Source organism: Quercus robur, chromosome 7 (assembly GCF_932294415.1).
Source record: "Quercus robur chromosome 7, dhQueRobu3.1, whole genome shotgun sequence".
NCBI classification, from domain to species: Eukaryota; Viridiplantae; Streptophyta; class Magnoliopsida; order Fagales; family Fagaceae; genus Quercus; species Quercus robur.
In genome coordinates, this window is record NC_065540.1 from 3,741,469 (window position 1) to 3,755,485 (window position 14,017).

Here is a 14,017-nt window from a genome sequence, read left to right on the forward strand (position 1 = left end):
CATAATTGTTTTTTTTTTCTAAAACTTGAATTTTTGAAATCGTACGTGTATGACAAAACTAGTGATTGTGTTGACTCATTCAAACCATTAATAACATAAGTTTTGTCGTGTGTGACAAAACCTGTGATCATGCAGACTTATTCAAATCCAAATTATTATTTTTTTCCAAAAAAAAAAAAATTATATTCGTAACATGATAGTGTGACAAAAAGTTTGTTCACTGCTTGTTGATATTAGTTTTGGTCACTACAATAGAATATTTTGATACCGGTCTACTATTTTAGGATTACTACAATATATATTTATATAAATATGTATAATAAAAATATATTATCACATTATTGAGTTAAAATTTAAATTGATAATGGAATAAACAAAAATTCTAATGAAGCTAATTTTTTTAGAAGAATTGGTTATGGTTAATTGCACATATCATGCATTTGTACTCACGTATTGTACTCTAAAAAAAAATGGCACTTCTGTAAATAAATATGCATGCAATGGTATTTGTAAGTAAGACACCTTCCAAGAAGTTTCATTTCAACTTAAAAAATGAAAAGCCTACCGACTCCTTGTCTTTATTTCCCAATTCTTTGACACTACATCTTCGTCTTCTTTTGTTTGTATGGTATAGTGGTATGTTTTCTTTTTTTTAGTGTTTAATCTGTTGATTGGAGCGGATGGATGTGTGAGTAAAAGACAATGAGTTTACGAGTGAACATTGAAGACTTTGTCAAATTGCGTGTTGTCAAAAAAGTCAGAATATTCATTGTTTTGTCATTCCCACTTCTTAAAAAATGAAAGGGCCGGTCTGTTCGAAGGTTTATACCATGGAATCTTCGTGGAAGACTTCCCTACTTTTAAGTTGCGAACACAATAACACATTTGATGAGCTTTGATCCCATCACCTCACATTTCACCCACACTTGAAGACTTTGTCAAATTGCGTGTTGTCAAAAAAGTCAGAATATTCATTGTTTTGTCATTCCCACTTCTTGAAAAATGAAAGGGCCGGTCTGTTCGAAGGTTTATACCATGGAATCTTCGTGGAAGACTTCCCTACTTTTAAGTTGCGAACACAATAACACATTTGATGAGCTTTGATCCCATCACCTCACATTTCACCCACACTTAAAGACTTTGTCAAATTGCGTGTTGTCAAAAAAGTCAGAATATTCATTGTTTTGTCATTCCCACTTCTTAAAAAATGAAAGAGCCGGTCTGTTCGAAGGTTTATACCATGGAATCTTTGTGGAAGACTTTCCTACTTTAAAGTTGCGAACACAATAACACATTTAATGAGCTTTAATCCCCTCACATTTCACCCACACTTGAAGACTTTGTCAAATTGCGTGTTGTCAAAAAAGTCAGAATATTCATTGTTTTGTCATTCCCACTTCTTAAAAAATGAAAGAGTCGGTCTGTTCAAAGGTTTATACCATGGAATCTTTGTGGTAGACTTCCCTACTTTTACGTTGCAAACACAATAACACATTTGATGAGCTTTAATCCCATCACCTCACATTTCACCCACACCTGTGAGAGGAGGAAGAGTTGTTTGAATCATGGCTCCACACCATAATCCTTTCAAAAACATTTCTCTAATTTTCTTAATCATTTCGTTCAAAGTACTATAAATGGGGTTCAAAGTATTATAAATGGGTTTTCAATAGGCTTGTTACCTCACCTAAGGTGAAATTTCCAAGCAACTACTTGCCAAAAGCCTAAAACAATTTCTTTCTTAAAAAAAATTAAAAAAAAAAAAAAAAAAGAAGAATGAATCAATATCAAAGTTGTGAATAAAATATAGAATGTCGTTTAAGTTTGGCAAAGAAACACAATATACATATACCTTGAACACTGAAGACTAAGTCAATTGCACGTTGTCAAAAAAGTCAGATTATTCATTGCTCTGTCATTCACTTTTTGAAAAATGAAAGAGCCTGTTTGTTCGAAAGGCCTTCATTTCGAGGAATATTCGTGGAAGTGGGACTTCTCTACTTTCAAGGCCTTCATTTCCATTCAAATATTGCGCAGTCAAAAAACTTAGAGCTTTACTCCTCATCTCTTGTAATTCTCATTTCGTCACATCTTTCTCCTTCTCAATCTTCTGTTTATAGATTCTGATGGCTTTCCCGATCAATCAAGGATTCTCTTTTTCTTCTTCTACTCGCCAGTGGAACTACGACGTCTTCTTAAGCTTTAGAGGTGAAGATACCCGCAATGGTTTTACTGGCCATCTATATCATAGTTTGTGCAACAAAGGAATCAAGACCTTCATTGATAATGATCTCCAAAGAGGAGAAGAAATTTCAAGAGAACTTCTCAAAACTATTAGATCGTCAAGGATTTCAATCATCATATTCTCTCAAAATTATGCATTTTCGACTTGGTGTTTGGAAGAACTTGTTGAGATTCTTAATTGCAAGCTAAATGGACAATGGGTTATACCTGTTTTTTACAAAGTAGATCCATCTGAAGTACGTAAGCAAGAAGGTAATTTTAAAGTAGCACTAGCTAAACAAGAAAACAAATTCAAGAACAACATAGAGAAGGTGCAGAGGTGGAGGGCAGCGCTAGATGAAGCGGCTAGTTTATCTGGATGGCATTATGAGAATGGGTATGTATCTAATAACTAATGTTACGTGCTTTTCTGACTTTTAGACCTTTAATGGTTTTCATAAACAACTACAAATGCCAAATATGAAAAGAAAAAATCTATTATGATTATCTCTTCAATTATTAAGGTAGTTAGGCTAACATATTTATGAGTTTTTCTCCACCTTGTGTTGTTTGAATCAAGGCTCATCGACGTAATCCTTTCAAAAAAATTTCTCTAATTTTCTTAATCATTTCGTTCAAAATATTATAAATGGGTTTTCAATAGGCTTGTTACCTCACCTTAGCTAAAATTTCCATGTAACTACTTGCCAAAAGCCTAAAATAATTTCTTACTAGGAAAAAAAAAAAAAAGAGAGAATGAATCAAAATCATAGTTTTGAATAAAATAAAGAATGTCGTATATATACATTTCGAAGACTTGTTGTGGGGAGTGAAACAATCTCTACTCGGGCCTAGGGCCCAAAGAGTCACTGGGCCACAGGAAAGTAGTTGGGCCTAGCCTCTCTGCTGAGAGGTTTGCTCAAAGAGTAATAATATGTGAAAGGGGTGAAAGTTGGATCACCATAAGTGTTTAGGATAAGGTGGAGTACCACGGTTAGCCCATTACCGCGGGAAAGGGAAATTATTGGCATTAGCCAAGTCTTGAAGCACGGATGATCAATGTGTGACCTTTGGAAGAGTCTAGTAACTACGGGAAACTCCTAGAAGGTGCAAGAAGGAGGAAGATCTTTACCATCGCATTAATGAGGGGGTTCTTACCTAACTTTTGCTGCATTAATTGCGCGCATAAGGTGAGGAACCCGATAAAGTAGGGGAAAAATATCCCTGATACTCTTGGTAGAAGCAGAACAATTGTAAGAATGAGAACAAGGATTGAAGCTATAAAAGGGAAAGAGGCTAAAAGGAGAGGGGGATCCAGAAAAAAGAAAGAAAGACCTATCTTAGAAAAAGAGAAAGAGAGGAACATTCAGTGTAATACCACGGGAACAAAAGAAAAAGCTTCCCAAGGTCATATGAGCATTTGTAATAGGAAAGAGAGTATTTTAATCGTCAAAGAGATCCACTGTTTGTGTTTCCCATTGTAGAGTGTTTGTTCCCCCTATTTAATTATATCTTTATTGTGTGGAGTTGTTGGTGAAGAGATCTGAGAACCCCTCCTCAGGGACTATCTTTAAGGTTTCTACAATTGGCTGTGGGAATAACTCTACTAAGCAGAAGACTCAAGAGTTGGGTTGTCTGAGATCATGGCTAACCGGTCACGAAGTGGTCCCGTACACCTGGAGTAGCCTAGTATATCAGAAGAATCTGTTCATGTAGATAGACACCTGAGGTCCAAAGTGCACAGGGGGACTCAGCGACAACCTAGTCCACCCCCACAGTGTGAGGGATCCGCTACCAATATAGAGGGGCCGTCCTATGCTAATAGGGACATGGAGGTGGAGAGGCTGAGAGGGAGCAAGTGGCTTTATTGCAAAGAAATGTGGAGAAGAATAAAGAGTTGCTTTGCCGTAAAGATGAGGAGTTGCATCATCAGAGGGGGCCAAGTCCAACACCTAGTCATTCTCGAGGAGGTGAGCACCGAAGGGGTGATGGAAATAGAAATAGGGATAGGAGATCACCCCATTCTCATGAGGAATGAGAGAAGACTCCTCCAGAGATAGAACAGTTTCTCCACCTCCTCACAAGACTAGGAGGGATGAGTAGGAGGGGAGGAAGTTGAAAGGCCCAGTTCCTCACTCTTAAGTCTTTTCAACTCTGAATGCTTCTGGTGAAGATGCCATGACCAAGGCTTTGCGCCAAATATCTCAGTCTTCGTTCTTGGAAGAAATAGAGAAAACAGATTTACCGAAGAGATTTACCAGGCCAACTTTCACAATTTATGATGGCAAAATAGACCCCGTGGAGCATGTTAGTCATTACAATCAAAGTATGGCCATATACTCTAAGAATGAGACCCTGATGTGTAAAGTTTTTCTTTCTAGCTTGGGCCCGATAGCTATGAGATGGTTTGATGGGATAGAGAAAGGGGCTATCCAAAGTTATGATGAGCTTATGAAAGCATTTGTGGCTAGGTTTGTCACGTGTAGCCGGACCCCAAAGCCATTCGCCTCACTTCTCTCGTTAGCAATGAAGGAGGGAGAGACCCTTAGAGCTTATTCGGATCGGTATTGGTTATTGTATAATGAGATCAGGGGAGATAATGGGGGAATTGCTACAAGTACCTTTAAGGTGGGCCTTCCAATTGATTCTGATTTGAGGGCTTCATTGCCTTAAAACCAATTACGGATATGAACAAATTGATAGAGTGGGTAGAAGAATATAAGAGACTAGAGGATGACCAGTTGCAAGATAAGGCTAAGGCAAAGGTGCCCATGGGAGAAAAGAAGGAAAGTACGATAGATTAGACCCCTCGACCTCGGAGGGATTTCTTTCCTCAGGCCCAGAAGCAATGGATGGAAATGGTTAGCTCATTGTGGAAAAGATAAAGAATGAGCCATATTTTCATTGGCCGAACAAGATGAGTGGGGACATAACCAGACGGAACCAGAGCCTTTATTGTTCATATCATAGGGACTGTGGGCATACAACTAAAGATTACTGAACCTTAAAGGAACACTTGTGTCAGATTGCGAAGGCAGGGTACTTGGGGGAATTCTTATTGGGGAGGATTCACGCCTATAAGATCAAAAAGGTAGATCCACCTCAAGAACAACAACACCAGATCGGGGACTTATAGGGGTAATACATGCAGCAAGAAAGCAGGCGGAGACTGTGAAAGTCCACCTAGAGTATTGACGGTGAGCTCAACTTCTGACTTAGAATTAGAAGAACCTATGCCAAAGAGGAGACGTTGGGAAGCGGGAAAAGACTTGAAGGATATTGTTCATTCCCATGAGGATGCCTTGGTAGTGACATTGCAGATTGGGGGTTTGATGTTAAAAGAGTGATGATAGATCAGGGGAGTAGGGCAGAAATAATGTACCCAGATATTTATGAAGGGTTGGGGCTTTCTCCCAAGGATTTGACTAAGTATGATAGTCCCCTGGTGGCCTTCGATGGGAGCATCATTGTGCCAGCCAAGCATGTGACCCTACCCGTGGAGGTGGAAGGAAGAAGAGAAATGGTTCATTTTATAGTAGTGCATTCATACTCACCCTACACGGCAATCGTCAGACACTATGGATCCATTCTATGGGCGTGGTACCTCCTTCATTGCACTAGAAGATGAAATTTCCATCCGAGCGCGGCATTGTAGAGATTCGTGAGGATCAATCTATGGCTTGGAAATGCCAAATAGCTGTTGTAGGGCATAAGCAAAGGCCAAGCTTAGGGTAACAAATCTTTTGTAGCAATTACAGTCCCTACCCGAAGATGCTTGTGAGCAGTTGGAAAAGGTGCACGTTGACCTCGGGGATAAATATTTCCAGGTAAGAGCTAAACTTCCTATGTTGGAAAAAGTAGAATTAGTCTTGTTTTAATAAGCAATTTAGATGTGTTTGCATAGAGCCCATATGAGGCACCTGGGGTGGGTCCGGATTTTATCTATCATCGACTTAATGTCAATCCTAATTGTGTACCAAAAAAGCAAAAGCCTCGTAGGTCCTCAAATATACATATTAAAGCAATGAGGGAAGAAGTGGATAAACTTAAGGAAGCTGGTGCAATCAAGGAGGTTTACTATCCTGAATGGCTAGCTAATACAGTAGTTGTGAAGAAAAGGAACGGGAAGTGGAGAGTGTGTGTCGACTTCATGGACCTAAATAAGGCATGTCCTAAAGATCCTTTTCCAGTGCCAAAGATAGACCAACTTATTGATGCAACTTTTAGGCACCCTAGGATGAGTTTCCTTAATACTTTCCAAGGATACCACCAAATAGAGCTAGCCACCGAGGACCAAGAGAAGAGTTCTTTTATTACCCCCACTGGTAATTTTCACTATAAGGTCATGCAGTTTGGGTTGAAAAATGCAAGATTTACTTATCAAAGGATAGTAACCACGATGTTCAAGGAGCAATTGGGGAGAAATATGGAAGCATACATCGATGATATGGTAGTAAAGAACAAGGCTATAGAGGATCACCTCACAGATCTTGCAAAAACGTTCCAGACACTACGAAAGCACCATTTAAAGTTGAATGCCTCCAAATGTGCCTTTGGGGTTAGCTCGGGAAAGTTTCTAAGCTACCTGATGACACATCGGGGTATAGAAGTCAATCCAGTCCAGATTGTAGCCCTGCAAAATTTAAGATCATCTTGGAGTCCCAAGGAGGTCCAGCAACTTACAAGGATGACTGCAGCTTTCAATTGGTTCATCTCTAGGTTTACGAATTGATGTCGCCCTTTTTTCCAATTATTGAAGAAATGGAAAGGCTTTCAGTGGACGGATGAATGCCAACAAGCATTTGAGGAGCTGAAACTATACCTGTCCCGAGCTCTCATTCTGTCAAGGCCAATTCCTAGAGAAACACTGTATATGTATCTAGTTGTGACTGATCACGCGGTAAGTGCTGTTTTGCTAAGGGTGGATCAAAGAGTTCAAAAACCAATCTTTTATATCAGTAAGACTCTTGTGGAAGTAGAGACGCAATATCTCCCCTTGGAAAAAGCTGTGCTTGTAGTAATTCATGTTGTGCAGAGGTTACCCCACTATTTTCAAGCCCATACTGTAATTGTGCTAATCGAGCACCCTTTGCAAGCATTGCTCAGAAGGTTAGATTTTACGAGGAGGATAGCCAAGTGAGGGGTTTCTTTAGGAGCCTTTGATATACAATATAAACCCCAAACCGCTATTAAGGGGCAAGTCTTGGCAGATTTCATCGTAAAATTTACACCCAAACAGCCCGAAGTCTTAAGGATAGGTGAAGGCAAGACAATGGCACCTTGGGAAAATGTATGGCAAGTGTATGTTGATGGAGCATCGAATTGCCGAGGAGCAGGGGTCGGGATCATACTTGTTTCTCCAGAAGGACTTAGAGTTGAGAAGTCATTCCGACTAGGTTTCCCACCGGCTAGGTTTCCTCGCGTCCAATAATGAGGCTGAGTACGAAGCTCTCCTTGTGGGTCTCAAAATATCGAAACAAATTGGGGCAGATAAGGTACAACTATATTGTGATTCATGGTTGGTGGTAAGTAAAGTCGTAGGAGAATTTGAGGCTAAAGACCAGAGAATGATAAGCTACCTGAAGGAGGTCGAAGTAATGAAGTGGCAGTTCAAGCAGTTAGAGATATCACATATCTCTAGAGGAAGCAATAGTCATGTTGATTCACTAGCCACTCTAGCTTCTACAGTGGCTGATCCATTTCCAAGGATTGTGTCCGTTGAACTGTTACCTTTTTCTAATCTAACTCACCCTAGCAATGTTGTAGTCCTAAGTATACATCCGTCCCCTAGCTGGATGGATCCCATAGTGGCCTATCACCGGAGTGGTACTTTGCCTAAGGATAAGAAAGAATCTGACCGAATTAGGTGTAGGTCTTCACAGTATTGGGTCTCCGAAGATGGAAGGCTATATAAGAGGTCATATTCGGGACCCTATCTACTGTGTGTACATCCTGAAGCAGTTGAAGTACTTTTGGAAGAGTTACATGAAGGAATATGTGGAAGTCACATGGGAGGCTAGTCATTAGCACACCGTGCCCTTACCCAAGGATATTGGTGGCCAAGCATGCAAAAACAAGCACTGGAATTTTCTAAAAAGTGTGACTAGTGCCAGAGATTCGCTTCTAGCACCCATCAGCTCGGGGGAATCCTCAATCCCATATCTAGCCTATGGCCTTTTGCGTAGTGGGGGCTGGATATAATGGGACCTTTTCCTAGGGCCACGAGTAATAGGAAATGGCTCTTGGTGGGAATAGACTATTTCACAAAGTGGGTAGAAGCAGAGCCCTTTGCAAACATTCGAGATACAGATGTTAAAAATTTGTATGGAAGAACAATGAGACACGATTTGGTGTGCCGAAAGTTCTCATATCAGATAATGGTTTGCAATTCGATAGCAAGGCGTTTCGAAGGTACTGCTCAGAATTAGGGATTACTAATAGGTACTTAACTCCATCTTATCCCCAAGGCAATGGTCAAGCTAAAGCCACAAATAAGTCTATCGTGAATGGCTTGAGAAGGAGACTTAACGATTCGAAAGGACAGTGGGTGGAGGAGCTCTCGAGCATATTATGGGCATACCAAACTACTCCACGATGCTTAACTAGAGAAACACCTTTCTCAATGACTTATGGTGCAGAAGCCGTGATACCTGTAGAGACAGGGTTGCCGACCTCTCGTACCGAGGTGTTTCAAGTCGGAAAAAATGACCAACTGCTCTACAAGCATCTAGACTTGATAGATGAAAACCGTGACAACACTGCGATAAAGTTGGCAAACTATCAGTAGAAGATTAGCGAGGGTATAATAAGGGTGTCAAGAGTAGAGAGTTTATTTCGAGGGATTTGATATTGAGAAAGGTCGTGGGCAATACCCGAGATACTACTATAGGAAAGCTTGGTCCAACTTGGGAGGGTCCCTATATGGTAACATTTATTACTGGAATCTGTGCTTATCGGTTAGAGGATCTGGATGAGAGGCCTATGGTAAGTCCATGGAATGTATTTAACTTAAAGAAGTACTACTTTTGAGTATTATATAAGAGATATGCACTGTTTATCTTCCTTAGTGTTTTAGTTTTATAAACAGTGGAAAACCCCATGAAGGCTTAGATGGAAATGCCCAAAACGATAAAGGGAAATAAACCCCGAGGTACTAGACCTTGTCTTTGCTTCGGGTAAGTTTTAAATTGAGTTCCTTGCTTCAGTTTGACTCCAGGGTCACTATCAGGGAACAAAATTAAAACTTCACATAAATAAACCCCGGGGTACTAGACCTTGTCTTTGCTTCGGGTAAGTTTTAAACTGAGTTCCTTGCTTCAGTTTGACTCCAGGGTCACTATCAGGGAACAAAATTAAAACTTCACATAAAGAAACCCCGGGGTACTAAACCTTGTCTTTACTTTGAGTAAATTTTTAAACTGAGTTGCTTGTCTTAGTCTGATTCCAAAGTCACTTTAAGGAAGAAAAATCAAAATTCCGTAGTGAATGACCTACACCAACACCTCGGTAAGAAACAAGTTCAGCTTTTACTTATCTTAATATTTCTAAGACATAATAGTTGGGTTGTTAAATTAAACCTTGAAGAGCAAATGATGTAACTTATGTAGGATAACTTATTGATAAAAAAAAAATTGTTAAACATCTAAAATAGTTTTAAAAAGCATGAATAGGAAGCATAGAATAAATAACAAACAAACTTAGAGATATACTTAGCAGATAGAAGTCCAAGGTACCTAACAAAAAAATAATAATAACACCAAGTTGTGGCCCCCAAAAACCAGGCAAGATAGACAAGTGTTCAAAAAACAAAACAAAAAAATAAAATAAAATAAAATAAAATAAAATAAAATAAAATCCAAAAGAAAAAAGCTTAAGAATGAGGCGGTTCCTCGGTGGTAGACACAACTGCAAGATTGATCACATCTCCTACTGACCCCGCGGTAGGATCAGCCCCTTCAGCTTCACGGACGGGAGATACGTCATTGATGATCGCCTGGATCTCAGGGTTTGGAATGATGATGAGTTCTTCAAGGATTGAGATGCTGCTTTCTTGCCTAAGGGATGATGAAGGTTCCACTTGCATCTTATCAAGTGCAGTAAACCACCTTTTGGAGTAGTAGACTTGAAGGTTTTGCTGCACTTTGGGCTTCACAGAGGAAATGCAGTTGAGCTAGCCTTGGTCATAGGACTCTTGAATCCTGGCCTCATCAATTGCCACATAACCTTTCAGCTCGGCCTTTTTTTCTGTAAGTTCTTTCTTCATTTCCTTAAGCTCTTTCTCCAAAGCTTCCTTTCAGTAATGGCCTTGGTGTTCTCCTTAGCCTCAGCTCTAAAATTTTCAGATTTAGAAACTTTGTTCATCACATCTAAAATCTTCTTCAAAAGATCCTCGTTGTTAGTATGTAGCTCTTCAGCCTTAGCCTTGACAGCTAGAAACCTCTCCTCAATGACCGCGGAGCATTGATAGCCCTGCCAAAAGTTGTGAAGAAAAGATTAATTGAATTTGCAAAATTCTTTAAAGAAAAATAAGAAAGGCAATGAGATTGTTGATTACCATGATGGCTTCCTTCTTCATGTTTAGCAACAAGGTATCATCGTCCCATTTTTCCCAGTGCTTTATGTCATCGAGAAGTAAGAGAGCCTTCCCTACACATTCAGCAACTTTTCCTCCATGGCCATCCCTCCAGGGCCTTACTTTGTCCATAGCAGGAAGAGCCTCCTCGTCCCATAAATGACTTTATATAGGTTGGGGCATCCATAACATCAACATGGGTGTCACCCAAGTTTGGAGGAGAGTTCTCTAAGTCAAGAATTGTTGAGGGCTGTGCGGAACTTGATACCCTTTGTCGCTTACGCCCAGCCCTAGTTTCATGGGTTGGGATAGTGGTTATCGCGGTAATCGATGGAGCTGGAAAAGGAGTAGAGAGGTTAAAGTAGGAGTGGGTGTTTGGCCTTGAGGCCTAACAGGCCTAGCCAAAACCTGGGCAAGGGTGACCCGACTTCTTTGAAGTGTCATCTTGGCGGAGGGATCATCCAAAGGGATAGCCGCTGGAATGTTAAGTTCCTCACGGGGTGGAGAAAGGTCGTTCGTTGTGTCGCGGTTTGTTTTCTTCCTTCTTTGTCTCCTAGGGCGGTCAGATGGAGTAGGGATGGCAAGGGTAACTCCTAGATCCTCAGGGGTAAAAAGAGGAGGAGATTTACTGTGGTATCGCCCCTCTTCTCGACGAGCACTTTCCGAGGGAGATAGTATATACCCCTTACAGCAAACGTCAATGTATGGAAGCAGTGGATGCCTGATTGTGATAGCCTTCCTCGCGGCTTGAAAGCTACGGTGCACGGGAGAGTACCCAAGGATCAAATAAGCTGCATGGAGTTGACCATCAGGATGAGGATAGATTGGAGATCTCAGTAATCTATTCAAATCCGTGGAGTTGATTAGTTGCTTTTTCTTCTTGAATGCGTGGTCCTCTAAAAAAGAAATAAACAAAGGTTTGTCATAACGAATGTTAACAATAGCTCGAGAATGAAATAAATTAGAAAACAACGAGTTAGTAGAGAAAAAAAATGAGTCCTACAAAATCTACCCACCTGCTTTACCCACCTTAGTGGGGCAATGGATCCCACTGGGGTACCAGTTCCCCGAGACGATCAAATAGTCTCCCTTTGTTTCTCTGTCAAAATCCAGAAGACCAGAGATGAGCCTCACTTCCCCGTGCCGGATCTTAAAGTAATACCCCGAGGTTTTACCATCTTGAAAAATATACATATAATTGATATCATGCTTGGTAAGGTTCAGTCCAAGCCTTTTGTTAAGGGTGTCTACGCTATTAATGATCCTAAAGATGTTAGGGGTACATTGGTTGGGGCAGACTTTAAACTGACGAAGAAAATTAGTAAGGAGGTCACTCATAGGGATCCTAACTCCTCCCTTTACTATAGCAACGAAGGGAATTACTACTCTATCCTTCCCTCTTGAGAGTATTGCCTCGGCTTCCGGGCAATAACTCACTTCTACATCATCAGGGAAGTTGTACTTCCTAGTAAACTGAGCTAGTCTCTCAGGGGTATCAACCATCGATTTGAACTTCCCCATAGTAGGCAAAGCAAGAATTAAGAAGAAAGAGATGGCAAAGATTAAATCTAAAGAGAGAGGGAGAAGACAAACTTAAAAGAAGATAGAAAGGCAGATAAAAGGAAAGTTGCCAGTAATTGCTTGAAGGTCATCGGAAAAGAAAGCAGTGAAGAGATGAGAGGGATAGAAAACTTGTAATGTTTGAGGAAAGAAAAAACGTAAAAGGAACCAGAGAGTGGGTCTAAGGTCTCCCTTATATAGGAAAAATGGGGGAGTGGAAGGGATAGAAGAGACCCTTCCTTTCCAGCCCTTTTTTTCCATTTTCCAATAGACCCATCTAACTGTCCATTCAAAGACACACGCAGAAGATCGTAGGGTTAGAATCTCGGGTATGTCTGCGGCATTTAATGTCTGACGCCACCACTATTCATAAATGCCAGGTAATGATTGCCACGATTTCCTTGAATCACAATCCTCACGTTAGTAATGATGACCTAAAGATCGTGGGAAGCTATTGTGGAGAGTGAAACAGTCATTACTCGGGCCTAGGGCCCAAAGAGTCACTGGGCCACGGGAAAGTAGTTGGGCCTAGCCTCTCTGTTGAGAGGAATGCTCAAAGAGCGATAATCCATGAAAGGGGTGCAAGTTGGAACACCATAAGTGTGTAGGATAAGGTGGAGTACCACGGTTTGCCTATTACCTCGGGAAAGGGAAATTATTAGCATTAGCCGAGTCTTGAAGCATGGATGATCAATGTGTGACCTCTGGAAGATACTAGTAACCACGAGAAACTCCTAGAAGGTGCAAGAAGGAGGAAGATCTTTACCTCCGCATTAATGAAGGGGTTCTTACCTAACTTCTACCGCATTAATGGCGCATAAGACAACTTGAACAGTACATGTAACCCCCAGGCCATCAGAATCCCAAGATAAGAAGGTGAGGAACCCGATAAAGTAGGGGAAAAATATCCCTGCTACTCTTGGTAGAAGTAGAACAACTGTAAGGATGAGAACAAGGATTGAAGCTATATAAAGGAAAGAGGCCAAAAGGAGAGGGGGATCCAGAAAAAAGAAAGAAAGACCTATCTTAGAAAAAGAGAAAGAGAGGAACATTCAGTGTAATACCACGGGAACAAAAGAAAAAACTTCCCAAGGTCATATGAGCATTTGTATTAGGAAAGAGAGTATTTTAATGGTCAAAGAGATCCACTGTTTGTGTTTCCCATTGTAGAGTGTTTGTTCCCCCTATTTAATTATATCTTTATTGTGTGGAGTTGTTGGTGAAGAGATCTAAGAACCCCTCCTCGGGGACAATCTTTAAGTTCTCTTCAGTTGTTAATCTTATAGTTTCTCCCGCCAATTTTATTTTTATAATTCCAAATTCTTTTGATTATTTTGGTCAAGTATGGTAATCCACAGTCTTTCCTTCCCCAAAAAAACTAATATTAATGATGCTTCTCAAATCCTTGAATTATATTGCTATGACTTAAATAATGCTCCCAAGTGCAGGATTGTTATGAAGTAATAACTCGATAAGTCCGAGGTCGAATCCACAAGGAAAAGGGAATTGATTAACAAACCACAAGAGAATAAAACTAAAATAATAAATTTTAATTGAAGAGATTTTTGATGGTTTAGTAAAGGTAATTTAAATAGAGAGAAAATAACAATATATTAAGGTGCTAGGGTTTAAGGATCCACACACAACACATTTATTGGTAGT

General features: G+C 40.2%; 1 protein-coding gene across 4 annotated transcripts in view; it reads left to right on the forward strand.

Annotated features, from left to right (window-relative positions):
- The window catches only part of LOC126691803 (MLO-like protein 6), a 57,155-nt gene that overhangs the window by 30,523 nt on the left and 12,615 nt on the right, over window positions 1-14,017 (forward strand). For all 4 annotated transcript variants that reach the window (XR_007644834.1, XR_007644835.1, XR_007644836.1 and 1 more), the window contains exon 1: window positions 1,843-2,620. The gene's annotated coding sequence lies outside the window, so the exon portion shown is untranslated. Of the gene's footprint in view, window positions 2,621-14,017 lie in introns of those variants that run through there.